The 14120-nt window shown below is 47.4% G+C and overlaps 1 pseudogene; it reads left to right on the top strand.

Moving 5' to 3' along the window:
- The window catches only part of LOC144499973 (uncharacterized), a 29274-nt pseudogene that overhangs the window by 2837 nt on the left and 12317 nt on the right, over nt 1–14120 (top strand).

Below are 14120 nucleotides of genomic sequence, written 5' to 3'. Positions count from 1 at the left end.
TGATGATGAATTCCTTTCATTTGGAGATTGGCTATGTGCTCTTTTCCTAGTACAGCCAATACTTCATTCTGCTTAATGAGTTTTGCTCTGCTTTCTATTTCCAGGTTGAGACAAAGTTAATAATTCTACCTGGCTGTAAGCATTTATACCAAAACAATTGAATCTATTGTTTCTGTATTAGATTCTATGAAGCCATCAATCCCTGATTCTAACACATCCATAAACGTGTTATCAGTGAAGAGGGAGTTATTATTGATCCATCTCTTCCATCCCTGTTTTGCTACGAGGGACATGATAGTCAATATAAAGGGAGAATTGTCAGATATTATGGCACAGTTAAATGCAGTATTCACTGAGGTTCCTCGGGTCCCTTGAGACACTACGAAATAATTTGTGCACAGTGCAAAGATATACACCCATCCATCGTGTGTTAGTTAGAAACATGCGACAGATTCATCTGTGCAATGGCAACATTTACAATGTTAAGTTGATTGGCCATGATAAATTGCCCCTTAGTGTCAGGGGAATTAGCAGGGTAAATATGTGGGGTTCCGGGGATAGGAACTTGGATGGGATTATTGTCAGTGTAGGCCCGATGGGCTAAATGGCCTCCTTCTGCACTGTAGATTCTATGATATGTCTATGATATGAAAGAATTTATATGTAAACAGTTGTGTTGGGAATTTCTATGCAATTTGTCTGTGATGATGCAAGCAGATATCCCTCTCTATTTGGCTATAGCCCATTAGCTCATTGCTCAATTATTAAACTCCAATGACTGAGGTTGAAAATTTGTCTTTTTAACTTCTTTGGTAATAAAAATAGAATTAAATTTAAGTTAAATTTATTTTTTAATCTTTTTCCTCAACTGCTAAGCCTCAAATGCCAATCTCTCTGGCACCGTTATTCATACTCCAGCCCTACTCGACTGTTCATTCCCACTTCCAGCCTTCTAGTTTCCTCACATTGCCTCGTTTCTATTGATCTTATGGGGCATTTCAGATTTTGCACAACCTCCACAGATAGTCCAGCCTCTCCCATTTGATTTGGCCATGTTAACCAGATAAGGCAAGAAAACAGAAGACACAGGGAGACATGGTGGGAGAGAGATGGATGAGATTAGAGCTGAGACAGAGACAGGGGAGCATGGGCAGAGAGGCAGGAAGATATGCGAGAAATAGTGAGGAGGAGAGATAGGCTTAAAAAAATCAGGAGACAGATAAGAGAAGGAGATTACAGAAAGGCATTTAGGATAGAGAGATCACGCAGGCAGATTAAGATATAAATTGAGAACTGTTAAATGAAAGATGTGAGGAAGTGAGAGAGGGAAAGAGGTTGAGGATAAAAAAAGAGGAACACAAAATTCCAAACAGTACTATAGGAGATCTACCAACACAGACGCTAAAATATATTTTCTCATTGTGATTTGTTGATGTTCTATAATTGTAGTAAAACATTAATCCTCTGACAAACCAGGCTTATTATTTTTGAGGGTTCTCGTGATCACTTACCATAATCCCTAAGGTGGCAAAACTAGTGGCAAAGATTCAACAAAGGTGGAGGATGACAACTGCAGTCAGGTGGGCCATGTTGGGCTCTAACATGGACCTTTGAAGAAACCAACAGGTAATTATAGTTTTTTAATTTCTAACACTGTGCTTGGGAGGTTTGGAGTAACAGGTCGGAGTGGAAAAAGACTACAGAGATCACCTTCTCACCGGCATATGTACAACAGGGGCCACGCTGAACAGTCACAGTGACTGCAGGGTGCTTGCTCATACTGCTTCACATTAATTAAGTGAGCTACACTGACCATCCCATAGGAAATTTTCCCGAAGAATCCTTGAGGAATACAATGAAAGAGAGAGGAAATCAGATTCACATTCATAGGATATCCTTCATGATCTCAGAACATTCCAAACTGCTTACAATTTTACAATTAAATAATTTTTCAAACTGTGGTCATTTTTGTACCGTAGGAAATGCAACAGCTAATTTGTGCACAGCAAGATCCCACAAAATGCATTGAAATAATGACTGTCAGCAAAGGTGCCTCCTAGGCATTGGCATTTTGCCCCTTGGGCACAACTCACGATGGCAATGCTTGGGCACACCTCTCCTGGCGCCCAAACCTCTGGTGGGCCTCAATTACCCCCATTTACTCCAGCGGGAACCAGTGTGGAGCTATTGTAAACCCCGCTGGAATGAACCACTCCTGGCCGGGTTGGGGGGGGATGCTAGTGGGCCCGGAGATTTCAGTCCCGGGCCCACTAATTACAATTAAAGTAGATTCAAATGAATATTACCATACATTATGCAGCTCTGTGCCAATTTCTGGTGCAGAGTTGACGGCGCCAGAAATCTGGCTGTTGGAAATTCGCGGAGGCTGTGGTGCCCAGCGGGAAGCCCGCAAAACGGCCTCCACTCGAGGAGTTACTCGAGCAGTCACTAAAGCAACGCAGCAGGTTGGGAGAATCATCCCACTTGTTTCAAGTCCCTTCATAGCTTTGCCCCCTTCGCATTGTTGTTACTCCTTCACGTCCTTCAACCACCTGAGATATTTGAGCTCTTCCAATTCTAATCTTTTGTCATTTAGATTTCAATCACTTCCCCATTGGTGCCCATGCTTCAGCTGCCTGGGCCCTAAACACTAGAGTTCCCTCTCACTCCTCCTTCAAGAAAATCTTCGACCAAGCTGTTGGTCACTTGCCCTGATGTATTTTTCCATGCCTTGGTATCAACTTTGTTTTAATGCTCCTGTGAAATACTTTGGAATATGTTGACTGCATTAAAACAATCCTGTCAAAGTATGTTGTCACAGTTATCCTCCTCAGCATCCATCTTGTGAGGGCCATTCCATTCAGTAGGTTAACAAAGAGGCCACAGACATATGCTTCCATTCAATTAAATCATGGGTGTGCACAGTTAATATTACATTAGGGGCCTGGTTTGCATACATTTATGAGGCCCCAACCTGGGTCAGGTTTATGCCCTAACTGCACAAGAACTCAGTGGTGATGGGGAAAGGAAAGAATAGTGGGCGGCACGGTGACACAGTGGTTAGCATTGCTGCCTCACAGTGCCAGGGACCTGGATTCAATTCCCAGCTTGGATCACTGTCTGTGTGGAGTTTTCATGTTCTTCCCATGTCTGCGTGGGTTTTCTTCGGGTGTTCTGGTTTCCTCCCATAGGTTTGGAGGGCCGAAGGGCCTGTGCCTGTGCTGTATTGTTCTTTGTTCTTTGTGCTTTGTTGTCTGAAAGACCTACTGGTTAGTTGCATTGGCCAGACTAAATTCTCCCTCAGTGAACCTGAACAGGTGCCGGAGTATGGCCACTAGGCGATTTTCACAGTAACTTCATAACTGTGTTCATGTAAGCCTACTTGTGACATAAATAAATAAACTTTACTACAGTTACTGCTTGGATTTTCACTCCTATTCTACCCATTTTCTGTTGGATGGAGGGATACACAATTGCCCATATCTATATTTATTCAAAACTTCTTGTTATTCTGCATCTCATCACAAACTAAAATAAATTCTGGGACCAGATCACAAATACAAATGATATATGGTTAAGCTCTAAACTACCCAGGGACCATGGCCTCCGTTCCCCGTGGAGTAGCCATCAAGCCAGGTCTATGCTAGTGGAGACCAGTAGTGGTTCGCATTGATATGATCTCCTGCTAGAGGACTGGGAGCATTCCGGGAGGGAGGATGATCGCATGTCGAACTCACTAATGAGTTTGAAATCCAGTCAATCTCATGCAAACTGGCTTCATGCCCTTTTTGGGCATGATCCGGTTCTCATCATTGGAAAGAGGATGGGACAGTTGCAAACAGTTGGCGCAAACTGAGTTTTAGGCCCGCACGCTGTTCTTTGGGATTAATGTGATCTGTACCAGGTGCGGCGAGGTCAGAGAATCACCAACATGATCTTCTTCCATCTTGAATTCTCCTGAACAATACCTTGGTCTCTGTTCTTATAACTTCACTCTTCTTAAGACATTCTTTCTGTCCCAATTCCTTGGCTTTCTGGGCTGTATCTGGTTCTTTGGGAAATCTGCCTTTTCAACTCCCTTGTCTTTCTTCTGGCAAAGTAGAGAAATGTTCACTTTCCAGTTTACTATCTTCAACTGCAATGTATCCAGCTAAAACTAAATTCAAAAAACCTTTTTACCTTAAATAGCCCCACTTGCTAAGCAACAACTACTACTTCTGCCAGACTTTATTTACTCTTCACACTGTAACCCTCTCTAAGCATTATGGAAGCACATTTTGAATTGAACCAACCCCAACACATACAAACATTGTTGTCCAGCATGAGTCTAACTATAGGTTTACCCTTCCTTACACAGAAACACTAAAATAAACCCATTAAAAAATATAACTTATTGCTAATAATTACCAATACATAGTTAAATCCCTTAAAACTACCTTTCTTTTTCTGACAGTGCTGCAGTTTGTGAGAAAATACTTCCCCATGAAGGGAAAATAGGAACATTAAGAGTGAAGGTGGCAATACTCCTCTCTGTCAGTCAGAAGCTTATGGCTTCAAGGCTAAGAACATAAACATGCAGACTGTCCTGGCAGTAAAATCACAAGGGAACCTGGATCTGTTGGATATGCTGTTGTTAAAATGAAATACTAAGCTGAAGCGGCATCTGAGAAAGAAGAACTGAAAGATAAAGTGGTGCTATCTGAAGAACAGTGAGTTGCCTGGCCAACATTCGTTTCTTAATTAACACCATCAAAATATGGTTATTTGATCACTCATTTATTTGTTTTTCAGGATCCCTGTGGAGACCTGTGGAGATTACTTTTAAAAAGAGATATGAATTTCCCAGTGACCAATACAAGGAATCACACTAAAGGATTTCATAGTTTAAGACATTTATTATCTCAAACAAACTGAAAGTCATAGAGTTATAGAGGTTTACAGCATGAAAATTGGCCCTTCAGCCCAACTTGTCCATGCTGCCCAGTTTTTACCATTCAGCTAGTTCCAATTGCCCACGTTTGGCGTATATCCCTCAATACCAATCTTACCCATGTAACTGTCTAAATGCTTTTTGAAAGACAAAATTATACCCACCTCTACTACTACCTCTGGCAGCTTGTTCCAGATACTCACCACCCTCTGCGTGAAAGAATTGCCCCTCTGGATCCTTTTGTATCTCTCTCATATCATCTTGAACCTATGTTTTAGTTTCCCCTGCCATTGGGAAAAGATATTGGGCCCGATTTTACCATCAAGTTGCGCCCATTTTCGGGTGCGAAAACTTGGTAAAGTTGGGCATGAGGCAAGTAGCGCGATCTGCGCCCGCCTCTGCGCTGGTTTCCCCTTTACCAAGGCCCGAAAATGGTCTCGATTGGGACTGCACCTGAAACAGGTGCAACGTCCAATGGACTGCATGCCCAACAGCGCTTCCCCCTTTACCATCACGTTCGCCCATCCGGAATCAGTGCGAAACAGATATGCTCCACAGAAGTCCAATTCGGGCGCTCCAGTTAGTGAGGAGGTAAGTGCCGAGCGTCCGACAGCTCTCTGCTTGAGATGGGTAGGGGGGAAGGGGGGTCCGATGGCTCACTGCTTGAGATTGGTAGGGGGAAGGGGGGTCCGCTGCCACTCTGCCTGAGATCAGTGAGGGAGAAGGGAGAGGGGGGATCACTCTGTCTGAGATTGGTGTGGTGGAGGCGGGGAGTCTGGGTGGCAGGGTGGGGGAGGGGCCCGCAATCGGTCTGGGTGGCAGGGTGTGGGGGGATAAGGGGTCAGTCATGCTGTGGGGGTGGGACAATGTCTGTGGGGGCCAGGGGAAGGCATTATCCAGCCCAGGAGTGATGTGACAGGGGAACAACATTCTATTTTTTTTCAGCGCATGCGCAGTTGGAGGCGTCGATCGGAACTGCAAGATTTCGGACACGTTAAGCCCTGCCCATGAGCTTGTGCAGCGCGATTCAGACTCGCTGATATTTTTGCAGGCAGAGTGCATATGGGGTCGCCTGAGATTGGGTCTAAAAGTTGAATCAGAAACACTCCCAGTTTCAAATCTGCTCAGAACTTAGAAGTAAAATGGTAAAATAGGGCCCATTGACTATCTATCTTATCTATGCCCTTCATTATTTTAGAGACCTCTATAAGATCATCCCTTAATCTCCTCCACTCCCAGGAAAGAAGTCCCAGTCTATCCAGCCTCTCCTTATTACTCAAACCATCAAGTCCCAGTAGCATCCTAATAAATCTTTTATGCACTCTTTCTGGTTTAATAATATCCTTTCTATAATAACAAGAAAAATTGACCAGGACAGGGCGGTGGATTTTGTATACATGGCCTTTAGTAAAGCCTTCGATAAGGTTCCTCATGGCAGGCTGATACAGAGGTTGGAGTCACATGGGATCCGAGGTGAGCTGGTAAGATGGATACAAAACTGACTTGGGCATAGAAGGCAGAGAGTAGCAGTGGAAGGATATTTACCTAACTGGAGGTCTGTGACATGCAGTGTTCCAAGAGGATCAGTGCTGGGGCCTCTGTTGTTTGTAATATATATAAATGGTCTGGAGGAAAAAGTAGGTGGTCTGATTAGTAAATTTGAAGCTGATACAAAAATTGGGGGAGTAGCAGATAGTGAGGAGGATTGTTAGAGGATACAGCAGGACATAAATCAGCTAGACCCTGGGCTGAAAGATGGCAGATGGAATTTACAGTAAGAAGTCTCACAACACCAGGTTAAAGTCCAACAGGTTTATTTGGTAGCAAATACCATAAGCTTTCGGAGCACAGCTCCTTCGTCAGATGGAGTGGTCTCTGTTCTCAAACAGTGCAAACAGACACAGAAATCAAATTACAGAATACTGATTAGAATGCAAATCTCTACAGCCAGCCAGGTCTTAAATGTGCAGACAATGTGGGTGGAGGGAGCATTCAACACAGGTTAAAGAGATGTGTATTGTCTCCAGACAGAACAGCTAGTGAAATTCTGCAAGTCCAGGAGGCAAGCTGTGGGGGTTACTGATAATGTGACATAAATCCAACATCGCGGTTTAGGCCGTCCTCATGTGTGCGGAACTTGGCTATCAGTTTCTGCTCAGCGACTCTGCGCTGTCGTGTGTCGTGAAGGCCGCCTTGGAGAACGCTTACCTGAAGATCCAAGGCTGAATTCCCGTGACTGCTGAAGTCCTCCCCCACAGGAAGAGAACAGTCTTGCCTGGTGATTGTCGAGCGGTGTTCATTCATCCGTTGTCGTAGCGTCTGCATGGTTTCCCCAATGTACCATGCCTCGGGACATCCTTTCTTGCAGCGTATCAGGTAAACAACGTTGGCCGAGTTGCAAGAGTAGGTACCGTGTACCTGGTAGATGGTGTTCTCACGTGAGATGATGGCATCCGTGTCGATGATCCAGCACATCTTGCAGAGGTTGCTGTGGCAGGGTTGTGTGGTGTCGTGGTCACTGTTCTCCTGAAGGCTGGGTAGTTTGCTGCTGACAATGGTCTGTTTGAGGTTGCGTGGTGGTTTGAAGGCAAGAAGTGGGGGTGTGGGGATGGCCTTGGCGAGATGTTCGTCTTCATCAATGACATGTTGAAGGCTCCAGAGGAGATGCCGTGGCTTCTCCGCTCCAAGGAAGTACTGGACGACGAAGGGTGCTCTGTCCACCGTGTCCCGTGTTTGTCTTCTGAGGAGGTCGGTGCGGTTTTTCGCTGTGGCGCGTCGGAACTGTTGATCGATGAGTCGAGCGCCATATCCTGTTCTTATGAGGGCATCTTTCAGCGTCTGGAGGTGTCTGTTGCGATCCTCCTCATCCGAGCAGATCCTGTGTATTCGGAGGGCTTGTCCGTAGGGGATGGCTTCTTTTACGTGTTTAGGGTGGAAGCTGGAGAAGTGGAGCATCGTGAGGTTATCCATGGGCTTGCGGTACAGTGAGGTGCTGAGGTGACCGTCCTTAATGGAGATGAGTGTGTCCACGAATGCAACCGATTCCGGAGAGTAGTCCATGGTGAGTCTGATGGTGGGATGGAACTTGTTGATGTCATCATATAGTTGTTTCAGTGATTGCTCACCATGACTCCAAAGGAAGAAAATGTCATCGATATATCTAGTGTATAGCATCGGTTGAAGGTCCTGTGCGGTGAAGAAGTCTTGTTCGAACCTGTGCATGAAGATGTTGGCATATTGAGGTGCGAATTTTGTCCCCATGGCTGTTCCGTGTGTCTGGATGAAGAACTGGTTGTTGAAGGTGAAGATATTGTGGTCCAGGATGAAGCGGATGAGTTGTAAAATTGCATCTGGAAACTGGCAGTTGACGGCATTGAGTACTGAGGCCGTTGCAGCAATGCCATCATCGTGGGGGATGCTGGTGTAGAGTGCTGAGACATCCATTGTGACGAGGAGTGCTCCTGGTTCAACTGCTCCATGTGTGTTGAGTTTCTGTAGGAAGTCCGTAGTGTCGCGACAAAAGCTGGGGGTTCTTTGTACACTGGGTTTCAAGATGCCCTCGACATAGCCGGAGAGGTTCTCGCACAGGGTTCCGTTTCCTGAAACGATGGGACGGCCGGGTGTGTTTGCCTTGTGTATTTTTGGGAGGCAGTAGAGATCTCCAACGCGTGGAGTACGTGGGATGAGAGCACGGAGGGTGCTCTGAAGGTCCGGATCAAAGGTTTTGATCAGAGTGTTGAGTTGACGGGTGTGTTCTTTGGACGGACTACCGCAGATGGAATTTAACCAGGACGGATATGAGGTGATGTGATTTGGAAGGCCTACTGTAGAAGGAAAGTATACAGTAAATGGTAGAGCCCTTAGAAATATTAGCATGCAGGGGGATCTAGGCGTACAGATCCACAGTTCCCTGAAGGTGGCAACTCAGGTGGACATGGTGGTCAAAAAGGCATATGGCATGCTAGCCTGCATCAGTCGGGGCGTGGAGTATAGGAATTGGAAAATCATGTTGCAGCTGTGTAAGACATTGGTTAGGCTGCATTTGGAGTATTGTTACAATTCTAGTCATCACACTACTGGAAGGATGTTGATGCATTGGAAAGGGTGCAGAAGAGATTTACCAGGAAGTTGCCTGGTTTGGAGGATATGGATTATGAAGAAAGGTTGAACAGACTTGGATTATTTTTATTGGAGTGTCAGAGGATGGGGGGGACCTGATAGAGGTTTACAAGATTATGACAGGCTTGGATAGAGCGGACAGTCAAAGTTTTTTTCCCAGGGTCGAAGGGTCAATTACTCGGGGGCATAGGTTGAAAGTGAGAGGGGGAAAGTTTAAAACAGATGTAAGGGACAAGTTTTTCACACAGAGAGTGGTGAATGCCTGGAATGCGCTGCCGGAGGAGATGGTGGAAGCAGATTCTACAGCAACATTCAAGAGTCATCTGGATAGATACATGAATAGACAGGGAATAGAGGGATATGGACCATGTGGAGGCAAGAAAATATTAGATTAGAGAGGCATCTGTGTTGGCACAGATTTGAAGGGCCAAAGGGCCTGTTCCTGTGCTGCATTGCTCTTTGTTCCAATAGGGTGACCAGAACAGTGCACAGTTCCAAGTGTGGCCTTACCAATGTGTTGTACAACTTTAACAAGGCGTCCCAACTGCTGTATTCAATGTTCTGACCAATGAAACCAAGCATGCCGAATTCCTCCTTCACCATTCTGTCCATCTGTGGCTCCACTTTCAAGGAGCTATGAACCTATACACCTAGATCTCTTTGTTCTATAACTCTCCCCAATGCCCTACCATTAACTGAGTAAGTCGTGCCCTGGTTCGATCTACCTAAATCCATCATCTCACATTTATCTAAATTAAACTCCATCTGCTATTCATCAGCCCACTGGCCCAATTGATCAAGATGCAATCTTAGATAACCTACTTCGCTGTCCACTATGCCACCAACCTTGGTGTCATCTGCAAACTTATTAACCGTGCCTCCTAAATTCTCATCGAAATCATTAATATAAATGACAAATAACATTGGACCCAGCACCAATCCCTGAGGCACACCGCTGGTCACAGGCCTCCAGTTTGAAAAACAACCTTCTACAACCACCCTCTGTCTTCTGTCATCAAGCCAATTTTGTGTCCAATTGGCTTGGATCCCGTAAGAAAGAATCATGGACTGAACATTACTTCATAGGCAATTAATACATTAAGCTACTAAAAATACCATAAAATAATGATATGTCATATGGCACTTCCAACAGATAAATAGGGTGGGATTCTCCCAAAAAAATTCTTAGGGCCTGATTTTACCATTTTCATTCTAAGTGCTGAATCTGGGCGTAATGCAGATCCGACTTAGAAATCTGCTTTCAGGCGCCCCCATAGGCACCCAGCCATCTCCAGTCCCATTCGCGCTGTGGGCGGGGCTTAGCGCAGCCAAAACGATCGGAGCTCTGAACTGCGCAACTGCGCAGACTGATCACCACCCCTGCCCCCCTCCCCTCCCCACTGATCGCCCGCAGAGTGGCAGCTAGTGTGGGTAGTGGAGGGGGTGGATAGGGGGACAGTGATGTGTGTGGGTAGTGGGGGAGGGGGTGGATAAGGGGGACAGTGATGTGTGTGGGTAGTGGGGGGGGTGGATAAGGGGGACAGTGATGTGTGTGGGTAGTGGGGGGGGGTGGATAAGGGGGACAGTGATGTCTGTGGGTAGTGGGGGGGTGGATAAGGGGGACAGTGATGTCTGTGGATAGTGGGGGGGGTGGATAAGGGGGACAGTGATGTCTGTGGGTAGTGGGGGGGTGGATAAGGGGGACAGTGATGTCTGTGGGTAGTGGGGGGGTGGATAAGGGGGACAGTGATGTCTGTGGGTAGTGGGGGGGTGGATAAGGGGGACAGTGATGTCTGTGGGTAGTGAGGGGGTGGATAAGGGGGACAGTGATGTCTGTGGGTAGTGGGGGGGGTGGATAAGGGGGACAATGATGTCTGTGGGTGGTGGGGGGGTGGATAAGGGGGACAGTGATGTCTGTGGGTAGTGGGGGGGTGGATAAGGGGGACAGTGATGTCTGTGGGTAGTGGGGGGGTGGATAAGGAGGACAGTGATGTGTGTGGGTAGTGGGGGGGTGGATAAGGAGGACAGTGATGTGTGTGGGTAGTGGGGGGGTGGATAAGGAGGACAGTGATGTGTGTGGGTAGTGGGGGGGTGGATAAGGGGGACAGTGATGTGTGTGGGTAGTGGGGGGGTGGATAAGGAGGACAGTGATGTGTGTGGGTAGTGGGGGGGTGGATAAGGAGGACAGTGATGTGTGTGGGTAGTGGGGGGGTGGATAAGGGGGACAGTGATGTGTGTGGGTAGTGGGGGGGTGGATAAGGGGGACAGTGATGTGTGTGAACCATCGCTCCCGCTTGTTGCTCCCGGGCCACTTTCTCCGCTTTCTGCGGCCCGGGTGCGATCTGACACGGGCGCACTTTTTCAAATTTTTTTCAAACTGCGCATGCACAGGTCAGAGCTCCGATTGTTTTGGCTGCGCTAAGCCCCGCCCACAGTGCGAATGGGACTGGAGATGGCTGAGAGGGTAGGGGGCGCCTGAAAGCAGATTTCTAAATCGGATCTGCATTGCACCCAGATTCAGCACTTGGAATGAAAATGGTAAAATCAGGCCCTTAGCGTTGAATTTGTGTAAAAACTGGAGTAACTCCCGTTGATTTCTTCAGTGGGATTTTGTAATTGAATCTCCCACACTCCATCCATCATCAGCATGAATTACATGAATAATCAGAGGCCAAGGCCTATTCCTTTTGGAGAGGCCGGAAGCATAGTGCTGAGTGGGCCACTGCACTTAACGTTGAACTGTCAGCACCGAGATTGGTGCATGTGCAGTAGCCCCGCACTGCCAGCCTCCCAATCACTGGCCAGTTCGATCGCTGGCCAGCCCCATGATCGCCCATCGCTGCCCCAACATGGCCCAATCACTGGCCCCCTGGACTCATCCGGACTCTTGCCACCCACCCCTCACCCCACTGCTCCCCCACAGCCCACCGCGATCTTTCCCCCATCCCCAGTAGTCCGATCTCCGCTCTCCACCCCATTGGCAGTCCCGATTTCCCCCCAACCCCCCACCTGCAGCCCTAACCCCTCTCCACCGCAGCCCCGATCCCTTCCTCTGTCTCCCAGACCAAGTGCAGAATGGCAGTGGGACCCCCACCCACACTGATAACCACTCCATAAGCCCTGCCCCCCAATAGGCCCCACCTCTCTCTGGCCCCTTCCCTTGGCACTTCACAATGCCCAGTGGGCAGTGCCAAGATGTCCCCTGAGCATTGCTACCTTTGCCCCTTGGGCAGTGCCAAGGGACCAGGCTGGCACTTCCAATCTGGCAATGCCCAGGGGGCACCCTCTCCTTACTCCCAACCTCTGGGGGGTCTCGATGGCCCCCTTCACTCCAGTGGGATTGGGCCTCCAGCTTCCTGCGAGTGGGGAGCTGTTGTAAACTCCGCTGGAGTGAAACATTCCTGGCAGTAGGGGGAGATGCTACCGGCTCGGGGACTTCAGTCCCGGGACCATTAATTACATGCGAATTCTAATTAGCATAAATTACACAGCTCCACACCAATTTCTGCCGCGGAGCTGATGATGCCAGAAATCCAGTGTCTGGAGACACGTGGAGGCCATGGCGCCCAGCAGGAAGCCCGCTAAACAGCCTTCGCTTGAGTCTCCCAGCCACTGCCCTGCTTTAGCAGGGAGAATCGCCCCCATAGTGTTCTGATAAAGTCCCAAACTCCTCCCAGTGATTCATAGGCTCTCTTCTCCATGCCCTCCCAGGGTAAATCTACCATTGTTCTTTTAAAGGTTCCTTCACTCAATCCTCCTGAGTAGAATGAAATTGAGTTCCAGCAGCAAGGTACAGCCCAATGACTCCATGGCCTTTTAATCTCCACAAATCCCATTCCTTCAGGCAGGGAATCCATTCTCACTAAAATTCTGCATCATGGTTAACACAAAAAGGACGGCACGGTGGCACAGTCGTTAGCACTGTTGTGTCACAGTGCTAGGGACCTGGGTTTGATTCCCAGCTTGGGGTCACTATCTGTGTGGAGTTTGCACTTGCCCCCGTGTCTGCATGGGATTCCTCCGGGTCCTCTGGTTTCCTCCCACAGTTCAAAGATGTGTCTGTTAGGTGGATTGGCCGTGCTAAATTGCCCCTTAGTGTCGGGGGACTAGCTAGGGGTAATGCATGGGGTTATGAGGATAGGGCCTGGGTGGGATTGTGGTCGGTGCAAACTCGATGGGCCGAATTATATGGACTATTATTTAAATGGTAAAAAATTGCAGCATGCTGCTGTGCAGAGGGACCTGGGTGTCCCTGTGCAGGAATCTCAAGGAGTTGGTTTGCAGGTGCAGGAAGTAATTAAGAAGGCAAATGGAACTTTTTCCTTCATTGCAAGAGGGATGTAGTTTAAAAACAGCGAGATTATGTTGCAGCTATATAAGGTGCTGGTGAGGCCACGCCTGGAGTACTGTGTACAGTTTTGGTCTCCTCATTTAAGAAAGGAGATACTGGCACTGGAGGGGGTGCAGAGGAGATTCACTAGGTTGATTCCGGAGTTGAGAGGGTTGGTTTATGAGGAGAGACTGAGTAGACTGGGGCTATACTCATTGGAATTCAGAAGAATGAGGGGAGATCTTATAGAAACATACAAGATTATGAAGGGAATAGATAAGACAGAAGCAGAGAAATTGTTTCCACTGGCGGGTGAACCTAGAACTAGGGGGCATAGCCTCAAAATAAGTGGAAGCAGATTCAGGACTGAGTTGAGGAGGAACTTCTTCACACAAAGGGTTGTGAATCTGTGGAATTCCCTGTCCAGTGAAGCAGTTAAGGCTACCTCATTGAATGTTTTTAAGGCAAGGATAGATAAATTTTTGAACAGTAAAAGGAATTAAGGGTTATGGTGAGCAGGTGGGTAAGTGGAACTGAGTCCACAAAAAGATCAGCCATGATCTTATTGAATGGCGGAGCAGGCTCGAGGGACCAGATGGCCTACTCCTGCTTCTAGTTGTTATGTTCTTATGAATGGCCTCCTTCTGCACTGAAGGGATTCTATGATTAAAAACGCTCTCTCGCTCTCTGCTTTGCATAATCACTGTTTTTGGGGGTTTTTCCTCCAGAACTCTCGGACCG

Source organism: Mustelus asterias, chromosome 10 (assembly GCF_964213995.1).
Source record: "Mustelus asterias chromosome 10, sMusAst1.hap1.1, whole genome shotgun sequence".
Lineage (NCBI taxonomy): Eukaryota > Metazoa > Chordata > Chondrichthyes > Carcharhiniformes > Triakidae > Mustelus > Mustelus asterias.
Note: the sequence above shows the minus strand (reverse complement) of the source record. Positions and strands in the feature narration are given on the sequence as shown.